Source organism: Amphiprion ocellaris, chromosome 18 (genome assembly GCF_022539595.1).
Source record: "Amphiprion ocellaris isolate individual 3 ecotype Okinawa chromosome 18, ASM2253959v1, whole genome shotgun sequence".
Taxonomy (NCBI): Eukaryota; Metazoa; Chordata; class Actinopteri; family Pomacentridae; genus Amphiprion; species Amphiprion ocellaris.
In genome coordinates this window covers 5,009,579-5,023,746 of record NC_072783.1, presented here as the reverse complement: position 1 = coordinate 5,023,746, position 14,168 = coordinate 5,009,579, and the positions used below count along the sequence as shown (strand labels likewise).

The following is a 14,168-nucleotide window of genomic DNA, read 5'->3' as shown; positions in this document are numbered from 1 at the left end:
GGTTTTGCAAATTTTCAGAAATTTGGGGAATTTTTTGCTGAATTTTTGGATTTTTTTCAGACAAGGAAACAATATTTTTTGGTGCCTGTAAATGAGGACAACAGGAGGGTTAATCAAGGTGTATTTATTGTTTTTTGCCTTGAGTTTCTACTTTTATTGTACTTTTAATAAAGTCTTTCTAAAGTTTTCATTTTTTATTGTTCATGAGAGGGAAAACAGTTATGACAGATGATAAAATTCTGAATTATTTGACATTTATGTGATGTTTTTTACTTCTTTAGTATATTGTCGTTTCAGCTCTCAGGTCATGAACTCCTGTGAACTTTACTTCGAGCTCATCGCTTTGTTTTATTAAACTGGATACGTCAGGTTCAATGAGGTAAGATGCTTGAAACATTATTTTTCGTGGCTTGTGTTAACTCGTTTTATGGTTAATTTTTGATGTTCTGTCTACAGTACAGATGTAGCTTCGGCCCTTGGGATGCGTTGCAAGAACTGAATTATGTCTTGTGTAACCTTACTGCTTAAACAAATGTCATAGCGCAATGAAGAATTTATTAGCAGGTGGGTTTAGGGTATTTTAGATAAGCGCTGCTCATTCCCTTCTGCTCGCCAAGTGAACCACACTGCATCATATATGTGGGCAGGCGAACGCCGGTCTTCATTTTTATGGTTTGGACCGGTATAAATCAAGAGAAGCTCTAATCCTACAGCACACCGTGATGTTTCAGACAACCCGAGCGCTTTTAAATATGTATTCACAATTTGTTCAGCTGTTCCCACATGCCAGTATAATCTCACGCCCGACCAGCCGGCAGCCCTGACCTGAACCACGTCCAACACATTTACATGAATTGTGTTCAGGTGGGGGCAATTTTCTGCAGCCAGGTTCTTCCCAGAAGACTAGAGGCTGTTATGACACAAAATTAATTTCCACGGATTAAGGAGGGAGATGTTCAGCAGTCACACACGTGTAATGTTTAGGCATGGGTGTGGATATAATTTACATACCGAGCAGGAGTCCTCCCTACGAAAATACGAGTGTTAACACTTAAATTCCTGCATTCTGGGGACTTTTCCTGCACACGTTTGAGGCAAAAAAAAAAACTATTTGTACATGTATTTATTCATGGTATTTATCAGTTTTTTGAAACTGTAGCTAAAAAATGCACTGTTGGTATTCAGATTTTCCGTTTTATTAAATTGCAGATAACAACTAGTAAAATTACATTTTGACTAGAGCTACATTTTTTTCAAACTTAGTTTTTTAAACAATGTTTGATTGGGAAATTACAGTTTTTACTGTTTTTAAGTCTGATATAAATCTTTTCTATAGACATTTGTAAAGAAAAAATTGGTGAATTATGGATTGAAAAAATTTAAATAATTTTAAAATGTAATTTTTTAGATTTTCCACAATATCCACATCAAAAACCAGTAATTTTACAAATGACAGTTAATTCCTTTACAAAGTTTGACCATAAAATTACACTTTTATTCTTTTACTGTTGTTAAATAAGAAAATAGAACAGATATTTGTCATTATTTGAAAGAAAATAGGAATATTAAAGATTAAAAAATAGTAAAAAAAAAAAGAAATACTGTTATTTTACAGATTTTCTTTATGTTGAATTAAATATCTAATAAAATCACAGAAAAACTGTCAGATTTTACAAATTTACTGTAAAAAAAAAACAATCTAAAAAAACAGGGCAAAGTGGTGCCTAATGTCCATGTTATTTTTACAAATAGCGCTTTGTTATTTTACAATGTTAAATTTTTTTCTGTATTTCAATCAGCTAAAAATCTAATTATTTTACAGCCATTTGCTGTTATCTTTAAAGTTTTCACAGTTATTGAATCTTCAGTATTCCACCATTTTTTAGCATATTTTTTCAGGCCCTTTGCTGCCGGATTTTCACTTTTTTTGCGATTTGTTTTACAGTGTATGTTTGGGGCAGTGGTGGCGCAACTATTAAGTCTCTGGACTACTGATCAGAAGGTCAGAGGTTCAAGCCCCGATGCCGCCACTGTTGGGCTCTTAACCCTTCCTGCTCCAGGGGGCGCTGTACCGCAGCTGACCCGTCGCTCTGACTCCCCCTATTGGGGAGACATTAAAAAAATCAGAATTTCCCCTCGTGGGATTAAGGGATAATAAAATAAGTAAAAATATTTACATGTTTAGGTGTCCACATACAAACTTTTTTCCATACAGTTTACATGCTAAACTGTGAGCAGGAGTCATGTGAAACCATCTGGGCGAGAAGAAGAAAACTTAAACTCTTTTTAGTGATGAATGACAGTATTTAATCTCCAACACTTTCCTTGTGTTTTTATCAGAGGCCAGAACACAGAGTGTCACAGCACACGGCCTCATGATTCACGGTTTAGCTCCCACCAACAGGTTTATCTCCTGGAAGCGTTTTCACCCAGTGAGAGTGTCGGTAAATCAGGGCTGCGTGTTGCATGACTTTATATGTATTGTCGGGGCAACGTTCCGGCCGAGGCGGCGCGGTGTTTATGCTGAGACTACCAATGGTATGCAGCACACAGGAGACGTCCTCCTCCTCCCCTCGTCCTGGGATAACCCTCCATATACCTCTCAGCAACTCCTTGACCCAGTCACATGGGCTGGGATTCACATGCACACACTGTCCTCTCTGTGTTTACGCTACATATTTCCCTGCTGTCTGCGCCTCCCCCTGACTCTAATCTCCTTATTAAATCCAGCCCTCACACTTATTTCACACACCGGTGCTTTTGTCATAACTATTCTAAATTTAGGAATGCCATGTTCTGTACTGGTTGCTCGTTATTTGTGCTTCACTTGGCTGAAATTCCCACTCCAGTTCCTTTTAAAGCATACATTTTACATTTTCGCGTCCTCTCTGAGTATGTCGACTCGGCCGGTAATGGATTCTTCCATCCCAGGAGATCTCTCTCCTCAGGAATCCCACATGATCTTCTCCAAGTTTTTTTTCTTCTTTCTTCCTCCCTTGTAGTTGCTCAGAGACACAATCTGGAACTTATTTAGCTCTTTTTGGGTAAAGGAAAATGCAGAAAAGTTCAAAGCATGCGTTGCAAAAGTGTGCAGACACCTGATCATTAATCCCATATGTGGCTGCAGAACATCTCATTCTAGAAGAACAGGCATTAATCTGCTGCTATCGGAGCATCCACTCTAGTAAAAAAAAAAAAAAAAAAAGAAAAAAGAAGAGTTTCCTGGAACCTGGCTGCAGGGATTTGCTCCCATTCTGCCACCAGAGTATTAGCGAGGCCCAACATGGATGCTGGATGATCAGACTTGGCTCGTAGCGTTCTGATTCATCCCAGGGGTGTTGAATGAGGCTGAGGTGTGGAAATATGGTTCTGGCTTTGTGAACAGGAAAAGACTTCACTAAGAACTATTGACACAAAGTAGGATGTACGTTAATATCAAAGCTGAAGCAATGAAGAACTCAATTTTGCTCTCATGTTGGCTACTTAAATATGAAACGAAACCATAAACTGTTCGTAGCAACTCTAAATTCACCTGCTGGTTTGTAGACTACAGTTTTAAAACCTCAAATTTGGCATTTTAGTCTTTTGAAATCAGATGTCATGAGGAAAAAGTAGAGCTGACCGAGAATTATCAGCAGAAACTTCACAGGCTCTAAAGCATACCTTGCTTTATCGTTCATTTTCCTCTAAATGGGGCTACAATTTATCAAATTTACACCATAGCATATTAAAGAAGATTTAAAACTACCAATTGAGATGACAAATGTATGAGGAAAATGTTTCCTTAGGTGGCAAATCAAGTTAGAAGTTGGGTCATTTTCTCATAGACTTCCATAGAATCTGACTTGTTTTGCAACCACAAGAGTCGCCCTCTGCTGGCTGTTAGAAAATATGCAAGTTTAGAGCATCTTCAGTGGCTACGATTAGTTTTTACTATATTTAAATCTTCTAAAAAAAACATTTTACAGATATTTGTCCTTATTTTAAAGAAAAAATATATAAATTAAGGATTGAAAATGATAAGTCAGTTTAAAAAGCAATTTTAGAGATTTTCCCTGTTGTTTAATTACACATAATTGCTAATTAAATCACAGAATGACGTTTTGATTTTGTTTATACCAGATGTGATGAGAAAGAACTGGATCTGACAGAATTATCGGTAGAAACTTCACAAGCTCTAAAGCGTACCTTGCTTTATCATTTATTTTCCTCTAAATGGGGCAATAATTTATAAAATTTAAACCATAATGTATTAAAGAAGATTTGAAACTCTCAATTCAGACCAAAAAAACTTAAGAGGACATTGTTCCCTGAAGTAGCAAATCAAGCGAGAAGTTGGATCATTTTCTCAAAGACTTCTATACAATCAAGACCAGAGGAGTCGCCCCCTGCTGGCTGCTAGAAAGAATGCAGGTTTAAAGCACGTTCATTGGCCATTAACTAGAAAAAGCGGCAATTAGCTTAGCATAAATACTATAGCTCCTTTCTGACATGCCCTCATTTGCATTAATCTGACACGTTTGATGTTTTTCAAATGAAAGTTGCAATAAGTTGGACCTTGTAAGTAGTTTCTGCTTTACTTTCAACACAAAACAAGTCTAAACTGCTTGCAGGAGCACAAACAAATAAAGACAAACAAGCGATTTTGTACTAGAAGTGATTTAAGAAAGGGTTTTCTCACATTTCAACACAAACATGAAACATCTCAAAGGCAGTTTCTAGGCCTTTCTGGTTCACGTGCATGTCCATAAAATGTAAAAAAAGGGAAGAAATTGTCTCATTGTAATCTGACAAAACGTCAACATGAGCTGAAGTTTATTTTGTTGCTTCCGGCTGTTTGTAGGAGTCTTTTCTCCGAGTTTAAACCGTAGAAAAGCTGTATGAAAGTGGTTGGAAACACCCTGAAGCTCGCTAACTAACTCAGAGCATGTTGCGTGTTTATTCCGTAAATTATAACGTAAAGATGACAGTTTGTGGTTTCAGGGGGTAGTTAAGCGCCGCTACTTTGTCTTGTTGAGCAACAGATCGGCGGATTGATTCTCCCGGAGTCTTGTTGTCAGAGCGGGAAACATGGATGAATAAATTGTCGTTGGGTGAGATGTGGTTAGAGCTCTCCAGAGGTGCTTTCAGAGCCAGACCATCTGTTTCCATCCCGTTTTCTGGCTCTGCACTGAGGCGATCACCTCTGGGTTGCATATTTAACTCACGGATATCGATCTTCTCATGGAAATTTCAGAGAGGCCGCAGGGTTTTTAACCAAAAATGCCTTTAAGATTTCACTTTTGGGAAGACTCTGCAAGTGGACAGGATAAAAATTTAACTAACAGATATTGACTTGAAATGTCCCCACATGATTACTTACAATGAAAGAAGGATTTTAGTTTTATTTTTTGCAGGAAATAAAAGATGCACACATTTTAGTTTAACCGTCACTCTAAATCTCTGCACAATAAGTAGTTTTTATGATGTCAGTGGATAAAATGAAGAAACATAGAAAAAAAAATTAAGCCTCTGATTCTCTTACTTCATTGTTTTTGACTTATGGTTTCTAAAAATATGGATTTCAATGGTGCAAATTGGTGAGAAAAGGCACAAACTGGCCAGAAAAGGAACAAATCAGTGCAGTTTTTTGCTTATGGCCTCTAAAAAACATGTATTTAATTCACTTTTAGGGCCACAGAGGTAGATTTCAGAAGTTAAAAAGCAACATGACATCCTAAATATCTGAAAGAAGCAGAAAACCTTTTGGAAAAGCTACCATGATGCTGCAAAAATGTCCTTTGTCTCCAGAACTGGGACGTTTTTAGTCTCAAAATATGAATTATGAGCTCATACAAGCAAGTTGTGGAAAACATAATTAGGTCCATATATGTTGGTATGTTTCTGAATTGTCTCCAGGTGCATGAATTTAGTGTTTTGCTGGACGTAAATGAATACATTTTCACCACAAAATGGTGAAGAAAAGGCATAAATTGGCCAGAAAAGGAACAAATCAGTGCATAAAAATTCACCTGAATTCAGGAAAATGAAGTGTTTGATGCTCAGATGTTCCTATTATATACTTATGAGACTGACCTTGTGGTTTTTCAGGCTGTTGTCCTGAAAAATAAAAAAAGTGTACACATTTTAGCTTAAATATCACTCAAAAACTCTGCACAACAAATATTTTTATGGTGTCAGTGGATGAAATCAGCATGGATATTAAAAAATAAACAAAAAACAAGTCTCCGACTGTCTTACCTCATTGTGTTTGACTTATGGCCTCCAAAAATATGGATTTCATTCACTTTTTCAACCATAGAGGTAGATTTTAGAAGGGATGCAAGCAATATGTCGTCTTAAATATCTGAAAGAAGCAGAAAACATTTGGAGAAACTACTATAATGTTGCAAAAATGTCTTTCCGTCTCTAGAACTGGGACCTTTTTACTGTCAAAAAGTATAAATTATGAGCTATAATAAGATCCATATATGTTCTATTATCTTTTGAATTGTCTCCAGGTGCATGAATTTAGTGTTCTCTAAACATATATGAAGATATTTCCACCGTAAATTGGAGCAAAAAAGGCACAAACTGGGGTGTTTGATGTTCAAACTTTTCTATTTTAGAGACTTACAAGACTGACCTTGTTGTTGTTTTGCAGGCTGTTGTCCTGAAACATAAGCAAGGTGTACATGTTTAAGATAAAGTTTCGCTCAAAATCTCTGCACAATCAGTATTTTCATAGTGTTAATGGATAAAATCAGTACATATACTAAGAAATAAATGGAAAATCAAGACGTTTCCACTGTAAATCAATGCAGAAATGGTGAAAATTGGTGAGAAAAGGCACAAATCAGTGCATAAAAATGAGCAAATGAGCCATTATGTCATTAAATATTCACACATTTGCATAAATTACTGGTTAATTTTGTTGACAAATGAGAGGCAAAGGTTTCTACAGAAGGGATTTAGAATGTCTTTCAGGGAAATAAATCAATCTTCGCCATGCTTTTAGGAGTAAAGTGTTCTATAAGGCAGTTTATGAATGATAAATGAACAAACCCTTCAGTAAAACCTCCAGAATATAGATGGGAATTAAACTGGAAGGTTTGTAAGCGATAATGAAAGTGGAGATTTTTGGCTGCGAATTTGAGAAAACACATTTTTGAGAAAACAGCCTTCAGAGATGTGCGTTGTAATTGAAACCTGCAGACGTAAATAGACAAAGTGCAGTGAAACAAACAGTCAGATGTGTGCTTTGGACATTTTCTCACCGCTTCAGATCTCAAAACTGCCCAACGTATTTTAAAGAAAGAGGATTTCTCCTGCAGCGTCTCGCCTCGAAGGAATGAGTCTTCATTATTAGCCGGCTGTTGTTCGACTACAAAAAAAATATAAATAAAAAATCAGGATTGGTGAAAGCGAACGCACCATCTGGGCCAGGGATATCAAACATGCGGCCCGTGGGCCAAAAGCGGCCCTCCAGAGGGTCCAATCCGGCCCTCAAAGTGTAAAGATTTTGTCTTGTTTTTTTGTCTGACTTTTGTCATTTTGTGTTTTATTCGTCGTTTTGTGAATCGCTAAGGTGATTTTGTGCTTTTCTTGTCTCGCTTGTTTTATTTTTTTTGTTTCTCACTTTTGTCATTTTTTGCCTCTTTTTATTTTGTGTCGTTTGTCTCTTGCCATTTTGCATCTCGTTTTTGTCCTTTTTTGTCTGACTTGTCATTTGTCTCATGTTTGTCGTTTTTTTCATTTTGCATTTCCTTTTTGTTTTTTTATCTTATTTTTTGTCATTTTGTCTTTTGCTTTATTCGTTGTTTTTTGTCTCGCTTGTGTCTACTTTTGTTTCTTGCTTTTGTCATTTTTTTGCTTCTTTTGTTTTGTGTCCATCTCGTTTTGCGTCTTGTTTCTGTAATATTTTGTCTTGTCTGACTTTTGTCATTTGTCTCATTTTGCGTTTCCTTTTTTGCTACGCTTGTGTTTTTTTTAATCTTGTTTTTGTCATCTTGTGTTTTGCTTTATTCGTTGTTTTTTGTCTTGCTTGTGTTGTCTACTTTTTTGTTGTTTTGTTTCTTGCTTTTGACATTTTTGGTCTTGTTTGTGTCATTTATGTAATTTTTTGTTTTGCTTGTCGTTTGCCCATTTTTTTGGTCGCTATGTAACTTTTCTAATTTTTTTTAATCTCTTATTTTGTTTTGAGTCGTTCGTCTCATTTTATGTCTCGTTTTTGTCATTTGTTGTCTCATTTTTGTAATACTTTGTGTTGTTTTTGGTCTTGTCTGATTTGTCATTTTGATCATAAAGTAAAACACTATATGGGTCAGTTCCAGATGTGACTAAATGTTGTGTTCCTTTGTAAACACTGATCTGGAAGTTGTAATGTGGAAATGATAAACTGAGGCTGAATGTTGTTGAAACTTAATTTATTTTTCTAAAGAAATTTCAGGTTGTTAATGATGTTTTGGAAAAAGATAATCCCTGAAATGTGAACTTTTTTGCACTAAAACAAAGGAAACATTTGGCATTGTGGTTATTTATCAGTTATTATGCTGTGGTTTTACTGGTCTGGATCACTGGAGATCAGACTGGGCTGAATGTGGAACCTGAACTAAAATGAGCTGGATGCCCCTGATCTGGGCCTTTTAGGATTCATAAAGGATACATTTGTTTTCTCTCTGTGTCCATTTGCCAAGAATTCAGCCAGTGTTTAGAAGAAATGTTCCTCAAATGCTTTTTTTTTTTTTTTTTTTTTTTTTTTTTTTTTTAAATTGTTTTGCTTTCTTTTCCAACAGTATGTATGTGTGTTCAGTCACGGGGCTGTTTGAGGGCAGCCTGAAGTCCTCACCTGACCTGATTCCAGAGGAAGCTGGGAAACGTATGGAGGGGGGAAGGGAAGGGAAGGGAAGGGAAGGGAAGGGAAGGGAAGGGGGTGGGCTCACGCTTACGTAACAGACCTCTAATGTATACATGTGTGGCATGTACAGGCATGATTTGCGCAGCAGGCGGGCGCTGATAAGGCTGCGAGGATTAGACGGAAAAGAAGAAGAAGAAAAAGAGAGGATCCACAAGAGGCTTTAGAAGGAAGCCAGTCATTAGTTGGACGTCTCATCTCCCCTGGGCCTCACTGGTGGATTCCTGTCCTGGTAAACAACACATACATGCAAAAAAAAGTTCCTTATTTTATGAAAATTGTGACAAGGCCGTCCGCTAACCGTCCCTCAGCTGGGTACAATGTTCTCCTGCTGCTTAGTGGAAAATTCCTGCTATGACAGAGCATGAAGAGAGTGTGTGTATATGTGTGTGTGTATATGTGTGTGTGTGTATATGTATGTGTGTGATTGTGTATGTGCACATGCCAAAGAGAGAGAGAGGGAAGAAGGAGGCGGAGGGCAATCAGAAGGGGCCGGGCTTTCATCCAAACAGCCGGCGAGGGGATTGGTTGGCGGAAAAGCTGCCTTTGTGAGATCACAGCCCCCACAACAGCTTCCACCCACAATCCCACACTTCACAGACTTCAAGAGCCAAACCTGCCTGTGACTAAATTAATAATAATAAAAAAAAAAAAAAAGAAGTGGAACCTTCAAGTCATTCACATTTACCTGCCGCTCACATAAAAAGGCCCAATTACACAGTTTACAAGACGAGTTCCTCACGCTCATGAATCACAGTCGGCTCCTTTATGCAGTTAATTCCCAATTAGATGTCAGCTGCACGATGACAGATTATACTCTGACCTTGTTGTGGTTTTCAGGTTGTTGTCCCGAAAAATAAGAAAGGCGTTTAAGATGAAGGGTCACTCAAAATCTCTGCAGAAATCTTTTTATAGTGCCAAAGAATTAAATAACTATGTATATTAAAAAAAACAACAAAAAAAAATGTCTGACTCTCTTACCTCATTGTTTTTGACTTCTGGCCTCCAAAAACATGGATTTCATTCACTTTTAGGACCACAGAGGTAGATTTAATAAGGGATATGTCATCCTAAATATCTGAAAGAAGCAGGAAACTTTTTCAAAAACTGCTATGATGCTGCAAAAATGTCTTTTTCCCCCATAAATGGGTCATATTTTGACTGTCAAACATAAATTATGAGCTCATATGAGCACCCAGTCTGCCATGGAAAACATAATTAGATCCATAGATGTTCTGTTATGTTTTGAATTGTCTCCAGGTGCATGAATTTGGTGTTTTCCTTGACATAAACAAAGACATTTCTGCCATAAATTGATGCAGAAAGGGAACACGTTGGCTAGAAAAGGTGCAAATCAGTGCATAAAATTCACCTGAATGCAGGTAATGAGGTGTTTGATGCTCAAACATTCCTATTATAAACTTATGAGGCTGACCTTGTTGTGGTTTTGCAGACTGTTGTCCTGGAAAATGAGAAAGCTGTACACATTTTCACTTAAATATCACTCAAATCTCTGCAAAATCTGCATTTTCATGGTGTCAGTGGATAAAATCAGCAAAGTTATTAAGAAAAATAAACAAAAAACCAGGTCTCTGACTCACTCTTAGGGCCAAAGGTGTAGATTTCGGACAGGATGGAAGCAACATGTCGTCCTAAATATCTGAGAGAAGTAGAAAACTTAAAAAAAAAAAAAAAAAAAAAAAAAAAACTGCTATGATGCTGCAAAAAAGTATTTTTTTCCCCCCATAAATGGATCATATTTTGACTGTCAAACATAAATTATGAGCTCATATGAGCACCCAGTCTGCCGTGGAAAACATAATTAGATCCATAGATGTTCCGGTATGTTTTGAATTGTCTCCAGGTGCATGAATTTAGCATTTTCCGTGACATAAATAAAGACATTTTCACCATAAATTGATGCAGAAAGGTGCAAATCAGTGCATAAAATTCACCAGAATGCAGGAAATGAGGTGTTTGATGCTCAAACTTACCTATTATTCAGACTTGTAAGACTGGCCTTGTTGTTTTGTAGGCTGTTGTCCTGGAAAATAAGAAAGGGGTACATATTTAAGATGAAGGGTCACTCAAAATCTCTGTACAATCAGTTTTTTTATAGTGTCAGTTGATAAAATCAGTATGTATATTCAGAAATAAATGAAAAATCAAGACATCTCCACAGTAAATTGATGCAGAAATGGTGCAAATTGGTGAGAAAAGGCACAAATCAGTGTATAAAAATTCACCTGAATGCAGGAAATGAGGCGTGATGCTCCAGCTTTCCTCGGGGAGGAGACCAGACCTCTGCTCCATGTATCCCCGCCAGAATTCAGATGCTCACGGTTGTTATCGTATCCTTTGCAGCAGACAGCTGTGTTTGGCGACAACCAACCAAATTTGCATCACCTGCCCAGAACCAGCCTGCAGACAGACAGTTATGAACCAGAGTGAGGACACAGTGAAGCATTTAGCAGCTAAAATCTGAAATACCTCCACAAGGAGCTGGAGGAGACCAAAAATGGAGCTAAAAGGAGTATAAATAATGACTTAGCATTAATGCTAATGCTGCTCCGTACCTGCTAGGTGTGTAAATGGTCAGCTATTGGCTAAAACATTTGAACGCAGCCTGACAAGATGGTAATTTGTGTGTTTGCAGCTTGTTTTATTGCTGGAAAACACTCAAAACCTGTAAAAAGTTGCATAATTTGTTTCAAATTGATGTACACTCTACATATGTTTGTTAGAAAATGTAATATCTTTTGCATTTGGTGGATATTTTATTGATGTTGATCCAAAAATTGTTGGTGATCAAGCTTGAAACAAACCTATTTTCTAATCAATACGTTTCTATTTTTGCCGTCTATTTTCATATAATAACTAGCTTTGCAAGCACATACTTTAATAGAAATGAAAAATATTGGTTTTTAATCTACAAAAGTCCCTCAAAGTACCATCATGAACCAAAGAACCTCTATATGTAGAGGCTAGTTCTTACTGAAGTACAAGAGTCATCATTTTAACTGCAGTCGACTGAATTCCTTAAGGATGTCTTACAGTGAAATTCTTAACTCAACCAGGTGGGTCTGCAAAGAACTTTAATGAAAATGGTTCCTTCAAAAAGCTACTTTTGCAGCAGAGATTTGTTTACCGGCGCTGTTGCTGACGGCTGCCTGCCAGAGTTGCAAATAATTTCCTCCAGGATGACTAAAGTAGATCTTATCTTATTTATAGTGGCTAAAGGATTCATTTTAGATGATTCTCTGAGAGTTTTTGAAAAAGCTGTTTTGCAGAAATGGCTTGTTAAAGAGCGTCTTGCTAACTCATGTTAATATTTCTGAAGTGTTCTAAAAACTAAAAAAGACATTCTGAGTTCCACTCTCTAGAAAACTAGCAAAACTTACGTGTTTACATTGAGTTAACTAGAAAAAAAAATAGTTGACTCTACAGAATTCTTCTATAAAGTTTTACAGTGAAGTTCTCTATTAAACCATGTGGACCCAAAAAGAACGACATTGAAAAAGTTTCCTTTTTTTGTTAAAGGTATTTGGTGCCTAAAGAAACCATTTTTTTGATGGTTCTTTGAGAAACTTTTAGGGGTTCTTTAAAGAACTGCTCTGCAGAAATGATTGATTCAAGAACTTCTTGCTTTGAAAACAAAAAAAAGTGTTTTGAAAATGAGACAGTTTAAGACCAATTCACTAGAAAATGGACAAAAGTCATGGCAAATGTCAATGGCTTTACCTAAAGAAACCATTTTTTTCATGGTTCTTGGAGAAATTCTGTTTGCAGAAATGACCTCCTGCTTTGAAAACGGCAAAGGTTTCTGAAAATGATACATTTTAAGTCCAATTCTGTAGAAAATTGGCAAACATTTACATTAAGTAAACTAGAAGAAAAAAATGTGTTGACTACAGAATTCTTCTGTAAAGTTTTGCAGTGAAGTTCTCTATTAAACCAGGTGGACCCAAAAAGAACTACATTGAAAAAGTTTCCTTTTTTGTTAAAGGACTTTTGGTGCCTAAAGAAACCATTTTTTTGATGGTTCTTTGAGAAACTTTTAGGGGTTCTTTAAGATCTGTTTGCAGAAATGGTTCATTAAAGAAATGTTTGCATTGAAAACAAAAAAAGTGTTCTGAAAATTAGACATTTTAAGTCCAATTCACTAGAAAATGGACAAAACTCACATATTTACATTAAGTAAACTAGAAAAGGTGAGTTAAGTTGACTAAATTCCTTAATGATGGTTCTTTTCGAAGCTAAAAATGTTTTTTCTATGGCGCGACAGGTTCCAGTTAGCGACTTTATTTTTCAGGGTGCGTTTCTTTATCTTAAAATCCACATATCAGCAAATCATGTAATATTATGGGACCTATTTCCAGCTGAGTATCTGTGTTTTCATTCAGGTTGAGCTGTTTGGCGTTTTCCCATTAATGGTTTCCACTCTGCTCCATGCTTTGACCAGCAGATGGAGATACTCCGTCAGCCTGTCGGTGTCACCACTCAGTGACCCCGTATAACCTGGCCCTTCACTGCAGACCTTTCTCCCAGATCTTAGTTTTCTTCCCTCACTGGTCCAACTCCAACCTGGATCCTTGTTTGTACAAGGAAGCCACAATTTACACTCTTCAGTCCCTTTTTATGTGGCGCTTCATTTTTTAACCTTGGGAGATTTTTTTTTTTCTTTGGGGTGGGAGAGAAGAAATATTGCTCCATATTTGTACTGTAAGAGTTTAGAGGTGTTCAGGGAGCTGATGGCAGGCTTTCTACAATTTGCTGAGCTGCTGGGCTGCTAACCCTTAATCCAAATTGCTCCAACTTCCAGTTAAAAGGGTGGATCATGACATTAGGATTTAGCAAGGCAGGTGCAATAATGCTGCTTTTTAAACATCATTTCTGCAGGAACAGAACAGACTGGAGCTCACCGAGGGCTAACGACACACCAGCAGACATCCTTGGCTTTTTTTTCCCTCCTCCTGCCAGCAGCCTTCCCATCTGTGATGCCGAAGCCATCATGGGTTGAAGAATTAGCAGTCATAGCCTTGTGACATGCTGTCTCTCACTGGGAAACCTCGCAGCGCACTGAGAGACATCTGAGTTGATCTGTCAATAAGTCAGAATGCACAGTGACATGTGCTGATGAACTGAGCAGTGCTGCCAGCGCCCGTCTTCCTGCTCCGCCGCTGATTCGACCGGACAAATCTCGTTTACTCCTCGTCCTGCCATTATTTTCGGCCCCGCTGAGTTTTTTACAGTTGCTGCGTGCAACTGTAAAAAA

General features: G+C 37.3%; 1 long non-coding RNA gene across 2 annotated transcripts; it reads right to left on the bottom strand.

Annotated features, from left to right (window-relative positions):
* Positions 1–1,673: 1,673 nt before the first annotated feature.
* On the bottom strand, positions 1,674–13,954 carry LOC118471074 (uncharacterized). 2 transcript variants are annotated; one of them, XR_008599408.1, is made up of 7 exons: positions 13,816–13,954; positions 11,140–11,314; positions 9,875–10,937; positions 7,257–9,716; positions 6,626–6,652; positions 6,241–6,346; positions 1,674–6,099 (listed from the first exon to the last, which is right to left on the bottom strand). It is a non-coding gene; the product is annotated as an uncharacterized LOC118471074 (long non-coding RNA). The 2 variants fall into 2 exon arrangements; XR_008599407.1 differs by having other exon boundaries at positions 7,257–10,937.
* Positions 13,955–14,168: the final 214 nt, after the last annotated feature.